General features: G+C 35.7%; 1 long non-coding RNA gene across 1 annotated transcript in view; it reads right to left on the reverse strand.

Moving 5' to 3' along the window:
* Positions 1-416: 416 nt before the first annotated feature.
* Positions 417-14,039, reverse strand: part of LOC131514488 (uncharacterized) — a 154,340-nt gene continuing 140,717 nt past the window's right edge. Inside the window, exons 3-4 of the long non-coding RNA XR_009263095.1 lie at positions 3,584-3,642; positions 417-1,419 (exon numbers count right to left, since the gene is read on the reverse strand). This is a non-coding gene — a long non-coding RNA (uncharacterized LOC131514488). The remainder of the gene's footprint in view (positions 1,420-3,583; positions 3,643-14,039) is intronic.

Here is a 14,039-nt window from a genome sequence, read left to right on the forward strand (position 1 = left end):
AGACAAGCACACTGTCCCCAGAAATGCCCACTTTGTGAATAATAAACCTTTCAGTACCCTCTTGGCTCAAGAGTGGCTTCATCGGGCTGAAAAGCTGAACCAAGTTTGGGAATGAGGGTCCATTCCTCCTCTGTGGGGTGATTAAAACAATGTTGGATTATACATTATGTCCCTGATTTGGAAACTAAATTTTATAGCTTAAATGAATTTCCTCTTTTTATTTAAGAGAAAATTGATGTTCAGGCATCGATGTTCAGGCAAAATGTATAGCTTAGCTAACAGTACACTTTGATTTACAGAAGGGTTTGGTTGAGACCTAGGTTCTACCATGCTGATATTTTTCTAGCTCACATCCCTTACTTGAACAGAACACTTAAAAGTAAATGCACAAATGTTAATGGTATAGAAAGAGTATGAACACTTTATAAAAGGACTTTATTGTACATGCATATTTTAAAAGCACTGTCCTCACCTTTATGTAGTTTCTACTGTTGTGAACCTCAAACTTCCATCATGCTATCAATCAGTTTATTAAAATTTGTTGGCTATTTTCTTTAGTTCATCCTCCTTGTTTAAATTGTTACATTTGTAGTTATTATAGCTTTTCCTGCAATCTTCTCTTTACTATTTAAGATGCAAAATTTATATTAAGTCAGGAGTCATTAGGTTAATAGGTCCTTGAGGGCAGCAATTCTGTCTTCTTTGATCATTGTTCTCTCCAGTGCCAAGAAAAATAAAAGGGATTATCATGTATAAATATTCAATAAAGATTTTTGAATGTATGGATGAATGCATCAAAAATCTCTGAAAAAGTATAATACAACCTCTATAAACTTGGAGACTCTCACATTTTGCAGTAGAAACTTAAAAAAAAAGTCATTCAAGTCAAATTGTTTGCTGCTTTTATTAATAACACGAATTGCTTATTAGGCATTTATCTTGCCCAGCATTGGGCTAATTACTTTAATTGTATTATTTAACATACTATCCTACTGATTTTATTTCCATTTTATAACCAAAAAATATCTCTTACAGAGGACAATTAGTGTGCCAAATATTTCATTTCTTCTTTTTTGTATAGCTTGGTGAACAAAACTAGTAGAGATTTAGATTCTGCCCCTTCCTGAATAGTGGAACAAAAATAACAGTAAAATTGGAGCATTTCTTGTAATCCCAGGTTTTAGTTGAGTCTGGGGAATAACTAGAACATACCAGCTGACCCAGAGTCTAAGTCCTGGTCAAAATTGACTTGATGAAGTAATGAATTTTCATCCACAGTCCTTCCCTGTATGATTCAGTTCTATATATTATTTCATTCACGTGTTATTAACACATATTTATTAGGTGCCTGTTCCATGCCGGATACCATGGTAATCAATGGTGACCAGTTATGATCCCTCTCTTTGCGGGACCTTCAGCCTAGTGGAGAGGAGGGGAGAAACAGACAAGAATCAGGTTAAAAAGAGTAAATATCTTATTCTAAATGAAAGTTTATATTATATGAACAAAAAGTTATTCTACAAAAAAAAAAACCCCACACATACACAATAAGTTGTCATAAAGAGTGGATGTATTATATGCTACCTGATAAGAAAACTTGATCAGAGACTAAACTCTTTCCCAGAACATCCTGCCTCAGAGGATTATACTCAGCTGAGATTCTTCAAAGGGAAGCTATGTTATGAAGAACAGTGATACTTTCAAACCCCCACCCTAAGGTGGTCACAGGAGCATCCATGCACCATGCACCTGAAAGTACAGCTCAGCTCAGTTGAATGCTAGTTGTGGTATTCAATGTCCCATATCCCAAGAACTCCTCTGGTTGGATCATTTTAGTTGGATTATTCGTGTCTTTCATTGTTAGTAAGTTTACTAAATTGCAGATACAAGTAGTGCTCTCTTTTATCTTTAATGAAGCTAATATAATGGCTCCTCATCTGTTTGCTTGTTTGTGTTAGCCTTCAGTTGGCTTTGAAGTCAGGAAGAGAAGGGTGATATTTATTGGGTTCCCCTAGATTTCCAATTATCACATTTACCATCAAAGTTTTGAACCCAGCTGTCTGCTTTTTATCCCAAGCATTCCTTTTTTTTTTTTTATTCTCCCTCTCATTCTTTTAAACCTGTGCTTGTTTTTCTTTCATAACACGTAACCCATAGACAAAAGAATCTTTCAATGATCTAGAGATTTTGGGTCCTACAATCTGAGACAAATTATGGCAGTGAACCTAGCTATTTTATTTACTATTGTATTCCTAGGAATTAGAACTTTACATAGATATCACTAAACAATAAAAATATTTCTTGAATGTTAAATTCTCTTCTCTTGAGCTAATACTCTTTTAAGATGCTTCATAGTTATCTTCTTTCAAATTATTTTTATAATTATGTGTATGATTTCTTAGATTTGTACACGAACTGGATTATATCACAGGCAGGTGTGACTTCAACTCAAATCCTAGGAGCTGAGATGACAGAGGTCTGCTTGTACACATTCCTGTTTACTTTCTGCTCAAATTGTTCCCATCATAAGGATGTTCATGTATTTTTCTTCATGATATTTATTTATTTTTTTAATTTTAGAGAGATAGAGCATAAGCAGTGGAGAGTGGCAGAGGGAGAGAGAAAATCTTAACACTAGGTGCGGAGCCCGATGTGGGGCTCAATATATGGTTATGGGATCTCATAACCCTGAGATCATCACTTGATCTGAAATCAAGAATCAGACACTCAACCAACTGAGTCACCCAGGAATCCCTTCGTTGTATTTTAAAATCTATATAAACAATATATATGTAACTGAGAATTATTTATTTGTCTAAATATGTGAATCATTCTTACTCTCACAGTGATATCTTCTTATTTGGGCCGGTTGCAAGGCACAGAGATGTCTAACATAATGGTGCTTATGCTATTGTCATTTGCCTTTTTATATGTATATCATTAAGATTAACAGTATAAAAACTACTAGGAGATCCAAAAGGTTGTTATCTTTATGCGCCCACCACTGAAAACACCCCTCTTGAACAAATTCTTAGAAATACCATGAAAAAAAAATATAGAGTTCAACTATAGTTTTATATTAGCTAACTTAAAAAAAAAGATTTAATTTCATAAAATTGGTATATATGCAGTTGAATAGGTATTTTGCTTTACTACTTTTAACAAATGTAAAATATGACTCTTTTGTATTGTCTTTCGTGAAATTTTACATATTGCCTTTTGTGAAATTTTAACTTCTGTGCTATATGAATCACTAACTTAACAAACTAGTATTTATTAAGTTCTTCTTATGTGCCAGAAATTACACAGTCTCTTCAGATGTTTATACAATGCAACACTTCTGATCTCCAGGCACGTTTGTTGTCTAGCAGAGAAGACCAACATATAAACAAGTATTGATACAATGGAGGTATGCGGGGAGGGAAGAGAAATATCTGGTATTTCTTAGCTACTGTAGGACATTTTATTAAATATCAGTTCATTAAATCAGAGCCATTTTCTCTTTTAACAGATAAGAAGCCTAAGTATCAAAGAAGTCATTCCACTTGACCAAGGTCAAAGTCATTCAAGAACACATACTCACATTGGTTCAGCTCTTGCCAGTGTATTTTCATTTTTATTCAGTTTCTTAAGAGGGAGTATCTATAAGAAAAATAAGCCAACAATTGATTCTTTTCCTCTTATTTTTTATACTTATAAGTGATTTTTTTGTAATTTAACTTTATTTTTTATTTTTTAAAATTTACATCCAAATTAGTTACTATATAGTGAAGCAGTGATTTCAGGAGTAGATTCCTTAAATGCCCCTTACCCATTTAGCCCTTCTCCCCTCCCACAACCCCTCCACCAACCCTCAGTTTGTTCTCCATATTTATGAGTCTCTTTTGTTTTGTCCTCCTCCCTGTTTTTTTTAAACATTTTTTTTTAATTTTTTTTTCAACGTTTTTTATTTATTTTTGGGACAGAGAGAGACAGAGCATGAACGGGGGAGGGGCAGAGAGAGAGGGAGACACAGGATCGGAAGCAGGCTCCAGGCTCCGAGCCATCAGCCCAGAGCCCGACGCGGGGCTCGAACTCACAGACCGCGAGATCGTGACCTGGCTGAAGTCGGACGCTTAACCGACTGCGCCACCCAGGCGCCCCCTCCTCCCTGTTTTTATATTATTTTTGTTTCCCTTCCCTTATGTTCATCTGTTTTGTCTCTAAAGTCTTCCTATGAGTGAAGTCATATGATTTTTGTTTTTCTCTGACTGACTAATTTCACTTAGCATAATACCCTCCAGTTCCATCCACGTAGTTGCAAATGGCAAGATTTCATTCTTTTTGATTGCTGAGTAATACTTCATTGTGTGTGTGTGTATATATATATATATATATATATATATATATATACCACATCTTCTTTATCCATTCATCCATTGATGGACATTTGGGCTCTTTCCATACTTTGGCTATCGTTGATAGTGCTGCTATAAACATGGGGTTGCATGTGTCCCTTTGAAACAGCACACTTGTATCCCTTGGATAAATGCCTAGTAGTGCAATTGCTGGGTCGTAGGGTAGTTCTATTTTTAGTTTTTTAAGGAACTTCCATACTGTTTTCCAGAGTGGCTGCACCAGCTTGCATTCCCACCAACAATGCAAAAGAGATCCTCTTTCTCCACATCCTCACCAACATCTGTTGTTGCCTGAGTTGTTAACGTTACCCATTCTGACAGGTGTCAGGTGGTATCTCATTGTGGTTTTGATTTGTATTTCCCTGATGATGACTGATGTGGAGCATTTTTTCATGTGTCAGTTGGCCATCTGGATGTCTTCTTTGAAGAAGTGTCTATTCATGTCTTTTGCCCATTTCTTCACTGGATTATTTGTTTTTTGGGTGTTGAGTTTGATAAGTTCTTTGTAGATTTTGGATACTAATCCTTTATCTGATATGTCATTTGCCAATCTCTTCTTCCATTCTGTAGGCTGCCTTTTAGATTTGCTCATTATTTCCTTTGCTGTGCAGAAGCTTTTTATTTTGATGAGGTCCCAGTAGCTCAATTTTGCTTTTGTTTCCCTTGCCTCGGGAGACATGTTGAGTAAGAAATTGCTGCGGGCAAGATCAAAGCGGTTTTTGCCTGCTTTCTTCTAGAGAATTTTGATGGCTTCCTGTCTTACATTGAGGTCTTTCATCCATTTTGAGTTTATTTTTGTGTATGGTGTAAGAAAGTGGTCGAGAAACCAGAAGCTGGTTCTTTGAAAGAATTAACAAAATTGATAAACCACTAGCCAGTTTGATCAAGAAGAAAAAGGAAAGGACCCAAATAAGTAAAATCAAGAATGAAAGAGGAGAAATCACAACCAATACAACAGATATAAAGACAATAATAAGAGAATATTATGAGCAATTATATGCCAATTAAATGGAAAATCTGGAAGAAATGAACAAATCCTAGAAACATATACACTACCAAAACTGAAACAGGAAGAAATAGAAAATTTGAACAGACCCATAACCAGTGAGGAAATCGAATTAGTTATAAAAAATCTGCAAAAAACAAGAGTCCAGGGCCAGATGGCTTTCCAGGGAAAATCTACCAAACATTCAAGGAAGAGTTAACACCTATTCTCTTGAAGCTGTTCCAAAAAATAGAAATGGAAGGAAAACTTCCAAACTCTTTCTATGAAGCCAGCATTACCTTGATTCCAAAACCAGACAGAGACCCCACTAAAAAGGAGAACTATAGACCAATTTCCCTGATGAACATGGATGTAAAGATCCTCAACAAGATATTAGCCAACCAGATCCAACAATACATTAAAAAAATTATTCACCACGACCAAGTGGGATTTATACCTGGGATGCAGGGCTGGTTCAATATCCGCAACACAATTAATGTGATTCACCACATCAATAAAAGAAAGGACAAGAACGATATGATCCTCTCAATAGATGCAGAGAAAGCATTTGACAAAATACAGCATCCTTTCTTGATAAAAACCCTCAAGAAAGTAGGGATAGAAGGAGCATACCTTGAGATCATAAAAGTCATATAAGAACGACCCAATGCTAATATCATCCTCAATGGGAAAAAACTGACATCTTTCCCCCTAAGGTCAGGAGCAAGACAGGGATGTCCACTCTCACCACTGTTATTCAACATAGTATTGGAAGTCTTAGCCTCTGCAATCAGACCACACAAAGAAATAAAAGGTATCCAAATCGGCCAGGAGGAGGTCAAACTTTCACTCTTCGCAGATGACATGATACTCTATATGGAAAACCCAAAATATTCCACCAAAAACTGCTATAACTGATTCATGAATTCAGCAAAGTTGCAGGATATAAAATCAACACACAGAAATTGGTTGCATTACTATACCCCAACAATGAAGTGACAGAAAGAGAAATCAAGGAATCGATCCCATTTACAGTTGCACCAAAAACCATAAAACACCTAGGAATAAATCTAACCAAACAGGTGAAAAATCTATACACTGAAAACTATAGAAAGCTGATGCAAGAAATTTAAGAAGACATGAAGAAATGGATAAAGATTCCATGCTCCTGGATAGGAAGAAGAAATATTGTTAAAATGTCGATACTACCCAAAGCAATCTACATATTCAATTCAATCCCTATCAAAGTAACACCAGCATTCTTCACAGAGCTAGAACAAATAATCCAAAAATTGGATGGAACCAGAAAAGACCCTGAATAGCCAAAGCAATCTTCAAAAAGAAAACCAAAGCAGGAGGCATCACAATCCCAGACTTCAAGCTATACTACAAAGCTGTAATCATCAAGACAGTATGGTACTGGCACAAGAACAGACACTCAGATCAATGGAACAGAATAGAGAACCCAGAAATGGACCCACAAACGTATGGGCAACTCATCTTTGACAAAGCAGGAAAGAACATCCAATGGAATAAAGAGAGTCTCTTTAGCAAGTGGTGCTGGGAAAACTGGACAGAGACATGCAGAAGAATGAACCTGGACCACTTTCTTACATAAGTGATTTTTTTTAACTTATGTCTTTCTTTGGAGATAGAGTCACTTTGCAAGTGAAAATATATGTCTTTCAAACTAAATCCAAAGCCCTAACTGTGGGCTTGCAATACCAGAGAATCTCCCATTATAACTTAGCTCAAAGTTGTTGCAGCATTTGGTTAAGTTACTTACTTGTAAAAGTGACTAGTTACCCTGTTTCTTGATTTTATATACACCATTCCACTTCCCTCACTTGAGAGTAACCTACTTTAGAACAGTGATTGGATATTTCTTTGGTGTAGTCTGTCCATTTGGGATATGAGTCAAATTTTAATATGTTAATATATTATGTACATTAGAAAGAAAATGTTATTTCAATTATATATATTTACCAAAAATTCTATCATACTCCCAACCTTTGGGAAGAGAGTAGTAGCTAGTTTATCCTTTCTTTCCACACCCATGCCTACCATGACTCTTTCTAGTGTTTGTATAAAGAAAACTAAATTAGAAAATTAGCAATATTTCTCCTATTTAAGAATGCTAAACTTACCATCAAGATGACATTATAAGTTTTGGGGCATCTGGGTGGCTCAGTCGGTTAAGCAGCTGACTTTGGCTCAGGCATGATCTTGTGGTTTGTGAGTTCAAGCCCTGTGTGGGGTTCTGTGCTGACAGCTCAGAACCTGGAGCCTGCTTCAGATGCTGTGTCTCCCTCTCTCTCTGCCCCTCCCCTACTCACGCTCTTCCTCTCTTTCTCTCTCTCAAAAATAAATAAACATTAAAAAAATTTTTTTAAAGAATGACATTATAAGTTTCATAAAAGGATAACTCTAATGTTTAATATTTTAATATTTTTATAATTTATATATAATTTAATATACATATAATTTTAATATTTTAATAATTTAACATTTTTTAAGTACAAATTTGTCAGCTTGTCATGTGTTAAGGCAGGCTGTTATGACTATCATTTAGGGCTGATGCACTAATGCATAATTATCCCATATTATAGCATAACAAACTATCCAAAGAATTATTTATCTATAATTATGGCAAGTTAATTTGTTTCCCGTTGAATTTATAGGACATGAAATATTTCCAAATGTTTGTGTGTGTTTTCAACACAGTGCCAGAAACATCAACATGTGTCTCTTGATAAAATTTGCATTAGAAAACAATATACAAATATGTATATTGAACCCCAATAATGAGTATCCTCAAGTAAATCCTAAGCAGTCATTTTCCAACAGGTTAAAGTATGGGAGGGTAGGAGGTGGAGGTAGGATTAATTTGCCCTGGCCAGGGCACTGTCAAATGGTTAATATCCTTGTTTAAGTTTCCTGTGATCAGAAGTACAATGAAAGTTCCTATTTGAAACATCATGGGGCAGCAAAGGGCATGGCATGAGGCAATTCAAATCAGGGTCTTTGGGAAAATCCAGAAGTTCAATAGTTTGATGTTATGGCTGAGAACTGGGGATGAGAACAGAACTGATCAGGAACAAACATGAAAGATTTTGAGCAACCCTTCTTAATAACAACTTTGCAATTTCGGTTGGTGGCTGCAAGGCTGTTTATTGGTTTGGAATGGCTTGAAGTGTAAATACATACAAGTTGTACTATAATAGTGTAGCTTTGGGATAGGGCTACTGAGGGCTCTGCTACAAAGGGCATTTGTGTCTCTGCTACAAAGGGCATTTGGGCCCTTTTTATGTTGCCAAGAGACCACCTGAGTGTCCCCTTCCCCTCCCATCACTTATCTATTGAAATGCAAGGCTCCAAAGACTAAGACAGCATCTTGTGAATGGTGTTCTACTATTGCTAAACCTTAGGATGACACACACTGCTTTCATCCTTTAAGTATGTATAATATCTAATCTATTCATAATGTCTGTATTATTTGATTACTGACCTATTTTCTTTCACATAACTCTCATTACAGAATTCATATACAAAGCTGACAATAGTAGGAAATGCTGTTCATATGGCCGAATTTCGTCCCTTCTTGTGCATTTCAGTATTTAAATCCATTCCTGTTTTTTGTTTTTCTTTCTTGCTAGACACCTCACATTCACCTCCAGAATATTCTAAAAGTTTAGTGACATCAACTTCACATTTAAATCATAATATGGTTATGAAATTGGTCCATAATACTTCAGTGTAGAAATGGACTAAGATTAGAAAAATTTGTTTTGTTTAAATTTGCATAAGTTATCTAAGAAACACAACACATAAAATTTTAAGTAGTTTTTCTTAATCAAGTAAAATAAAATGAGAATAGTTGAATATATTCTTATTAAAATCTGTCAAAGTCAAATTTTCGTGATTCAAAAATGACTGAATAACTACTTCTGATGTTTTTGTTACTCTGAAGTTTTTCCTAAGATACATGAAATGTTATTACTAAATAATTTATAGCAGTTTATATAGAAGAAAAAACATAAATCGTATGACGCAAATATAAAGTTGGAGAAACTACCTTTGGGTATCATAGAAGTCCTGAAAATATGGAAAGACTAGTCTGGATATATTTGTTATAAAATGCCAGAGCCCTTATATGGCAGGCCTGATGGGAACTTCAGCAGAATGCTACTCAGAAGAAATCCAGGAAACAGACCAAACAGTGCCTCCCATAATGATATCTCTACCTAGATCACATTTCTTCACAAACTTCTGGGATGTTTCATCACTAAGTTCCTAAAATATGATGAGAACAGCAAAACCAGTCTTGGTACATTTATTAAGCAAGAAAAAGTTGCTTGTATTCTTCCACTTGATTTTGGAAATCCAAGTGAAATTTCATGATCTCAGTTTCTCACTACATGGAGTTTGAAGGCCATTCTGTAGATCATTCTGTTAATGTTATTTCTCAGTGACAGTCATCTGATATCAGAAACATTGTGGAAAGTGGTCTAAATCTGACATCAAAAGGTCTTGATTTTGGTCCTATTTTTCTTAGAATATTCAGAGTCTATCTACATAACCTCAGGGTATAAGCTGAGACCTGGAGATGAGAACAACAGGCAACAGGTATCCAAATCTGAACAGAGGTGATTGATTACTCATGCATCACTTGCTAAGAGAAAAGAACACCAGTTCTGCTACCCTTAGTCTCCTACCCAGCTTCTGACCAAATAAGCCTAGAAATTGATGAATTTCTAGAAATTGATGAAGATGAAAGTGTGAGCTTTCTTTGTTGGGTATTCAGTCAAAAAAAGAGTGCTAAATATAACTAGTTGCTTCCTCATCAGAGAGGAAATAGCAGGAGTCTCCCCACTCCTTCAAGCCATCATATGGGCATCCATGGGTTCATCATGGACCTGCAGACAGTGTCTCCTGGAATTTGAGCCTCACAAGGATTGATGCTTGACTCTACTGGAAGATTCTATGAGGTAGAATGAATGTAACTGTGACTGATAAAAAGTGTTGGGAGTGTTTTTGTTTTCTTTATATGGAAGTTTCTATTTTTTTTCTCTTTATTAAATCCTTTTTAAATTTTATTTAAATCCAAGTTAGTTAACATATAGTGTAATAATGGTTTCAGGAGTAGAATTTAGTAATTCATCACTTACATATAATACCCAGTTCTCATCCCAACAAATGCCCTCCTTAATGCCCATCCCCCATTTAGCCCATTTCCCCACCCAAAACCCCACCAGCAACCCTCAGATTGTTCTCTGTATTTAAGAATCTCTTATGGTTTGTCTCTCTCTCTGGTTTTATTTTTTTCTTTCCTTCTCCCTATGCCCATCTGTTTTGTTTCTTAAATTCCACATGTGAGTGAAATCATATAGTATTTATCGTTCTCTGACTATTTCACTTAGCATAATACATTCTAGTATCATCCACATCATTGCAAATGGTAAGATTTCATTAATTTTTATTGCTGAATAATAGTCCATTGTGTATATATATATATATATATATATATATATATATACCACATCTTTATCCATTTATCAATTGATGGACATTTGGGCTCTTTCCATAATTTGGGTATTATTGATAGTACTGTTATTAACATTGGGGTGCATGTATCCCTTCAAGTCAGCATTTTTGTGTCTCTTGGATAATTACCTAGTAGTGTAATTGCTGGATTATAGACTGTTCTATTTTTAATTTTTTGAGGAAAATCCATCCTGTTTTCTAGAGTGGCTGTGCCAGTTTGCATTCCCACCAGCAGTGCAAAAGTGTTCTACTTTCTCCATATCCTTGCCAACATCTACTATTTCCTGTGTTGTTAATTTTACCATCAAACAGGTCTGAGGTGATATGTCATTATGGTTTTGATTTTTATTTACCTGATGATGGGTGATGTTGAGAATTTTTTCAGGTGTCTGTTAACCATCTGGATGTCTTCTCTGGAAAAGTGTCTATTCATGTCTTCTGCCCATTTTTTCACTGGATTATTTGTTTTATTGGGTGTTGAGTTTGATGCGTTCCTTACAGATTTTGTATACTAACCATTTATCTGATATGTCATTTGCAAATATCTTCTCCCCTCCCATCAGTTGCCTTTTAGTTTCGCTGATTGTTTCCTTTACTGTGCAGAAGGTTTTGATCTTGATGAGGTCCCAATAGTTCATTTTGGCTTTTGTTTCCCTTGCCTCCAGAGACATGTCAAGTAAGAAGTTGTTGCAGCCAAGGTCAAAGAGGTTGTTGCCTGTTTTCTCCTCTAGGATTTTTATGGTTTCCTGTCTTACATGTAGGTCTTTCAACCATTTTGAGTTTGTGGTGTAAGAAAGTGTTTATTTTTCTGCATGTGGCTGTCAAGTTTTCCCAATACCATTTACTGAAGAGACTATCTTTTTCCCATTGGATATTCTTTCTTGCTGTTGAAGATTAATTGGCCATACATTTGTGGGTCCATTTCTGCATTCTATGTTTCATTGGAAGAGCCTGAATTTTAGAATTGACAAGATAATGGTGTCAAGTTTGCCTTGGAATTAAATGGGTACCACAGAAGGCAGAGAACTCTACAAATAGAACTTCCTGCTAGAGTATCTCTTAAGGTTAATGTCACCTTTGACTAAGAGAAAACTCAAGATAACAGTAGCTTAAACAATGTAGCCTGACTGTATTTATTTGGCAAATAAGTTGCCCAGGGCAGAAATAGCACTCTATAGTGTCAACAAGCCAGGCTCCATCTTTTTGTTCCACTAGGCATGGTCTCAAGGCAACTTGTCCAAGACAGCTGCTTTTAATCCTTATAGGTCTATGTAGAGATAGTAGAGGTCATACAGCAGAAGAAGAAAAACAGAAAAAAGATTTTTTAAGGATACTTATTAGAAATTAAATATACCAAATATGTACACCATTAGCCAGAGTCAAATCATAGTCACACAAAATTACAAGGTAGCTAGATGATCATTTGGAATATTTCAATTATAAATGAAGGAATCAGCCTGAATCTGATATCTCATACATGAAACCTCAGCTTAATTATTAGATGACTAAAACTATATTATGCCTCATATACAAGTTAGATTTAATTTCACATAGTTTCAACCGAGTATTTGCTACTGTCTTGTTATTTGACCATGGCCTGTCCTCCCTCTGTAGGTCACCACACCTAGTTTCCATGCTCCTGTATTCTGAACAATTGGACGCAGAACAGCTTTTATTCTGTCTTAGGGGAGAAAAAAACCATATTGTGGGGTAAATACTGTAGTCAGGAACAGACTATTTAACTTACTAGACCACATGCTCCTTCTACAGAGTTGAACCTCAGATTAAGGCGTCTGGCCTTGTTTTTGTTTTTGTTTTCTCTAAGAATGTAAGATTCTGCCCTAAATTAAAGTTTTCAGGTTGCCAAACACAAAGCCTTTGGAAACTGATCTCAAAGGAACTGTTTTGTTCTAAGATAAAACCCAGCTGCGTTGTTGTGTGATAAATGGATTCTATCCACTCCACAGTTAGACTCTGGCTGAAGTGCCTATCCCCTCCCCACTTAAGGTTTATTAACAAAAGTTCCAACCTGGACCTGGTTGATATAGGATCTGGATCTGATAACATAATGCATCTTAATTTGTTTTTGAGACAGACCTTTTTCTAAAACTAGGGAATGAAAATAAGAGCAATGAAATTACAAGCTATCCACTATTTGGTCAATTAATTTATTTATAGGGTTCATACTCAGACTACTTCCAAAAGATTTTGAGCAAGCTCAGTATTCAGAACGCTATTCTTCCTCTGCTGAGGGTGGTTTCTGGGTTTTGTCTGTGATCTTCTCATCCTCAATAACTTTCATTCCCGTGCCATCTTAGCCACCCACTCCTGATGGTCCCGAAATGCTCCATCTATTATATTATTAATTCCGAAACACCATTGAAATAACTCCAATCTTTATTAACTAATTATTTCCACTCTATATTTTGAGTAGACTTCCAGGACATGTATGGTAACCTCTCCATTATCACCTGACTGCGTTCCTCTTTTAATTCCTTTTCACTCAGCTTGTATTTCCCATCTAGCATCTCACTGATTCTCATTCTGCAATTCTGGGTCATGCTTTAATCCTTATTTTTTGTCACCTTCCGTATCCATACACACAGCAGGTCTGCTGGCTCAACAACAAACTATATCTTGAATCTATGTAGCACTCTTCATTTCTTCTGTTATGACCCATAGTCATGTTGCCATCATCTCCTTCCTGAATTACTATACTTACCTTCTGATAGAACTGCCTTCTTGTTGTCTCCCCCTCCCATCCTGCAGTCATTTCTCCATGCAGCAGTCTGAATTCTTTTTAAATTAATTTTTAAATTAAATCTTTTATCTTGAGATAATTGTATATTCACATACAGTTGTAAGAAATACTACAGAAAAATCCTGAGTATGTTTACCCAGTTTTCTCCACTGATCACATTTCAAAAATCTATAGCACAATATCACAATCAGGATATTGACATTGATATGGGGAAGATACATAACATTTCAATAACCACTAGGATTCCTCTTGTTCTCCTTTATAATCACACATACCTTCCCCTGGTGACCACAGACCTGGTATCCATTTCTATAATTTTGTCACTGAAAAAATGATTTGTAAATGGAAAAGT

The sequence above is a fragment of the Neofelis nebulosa genome, chromosome 6 (assembly GCF_028018385.1).
Source record: "Neofelis nebulosa isolate mNeoNeb1 chromosome 6, mNeoNeb1.pri, whole genome shotgun sequence".
NCBI classification, from domain to species: Eukaryota; Metazoa; Chordata; class Mammalia; order Carnivora; family Felidae; genus Neofelis; species Neofelis nebulosa.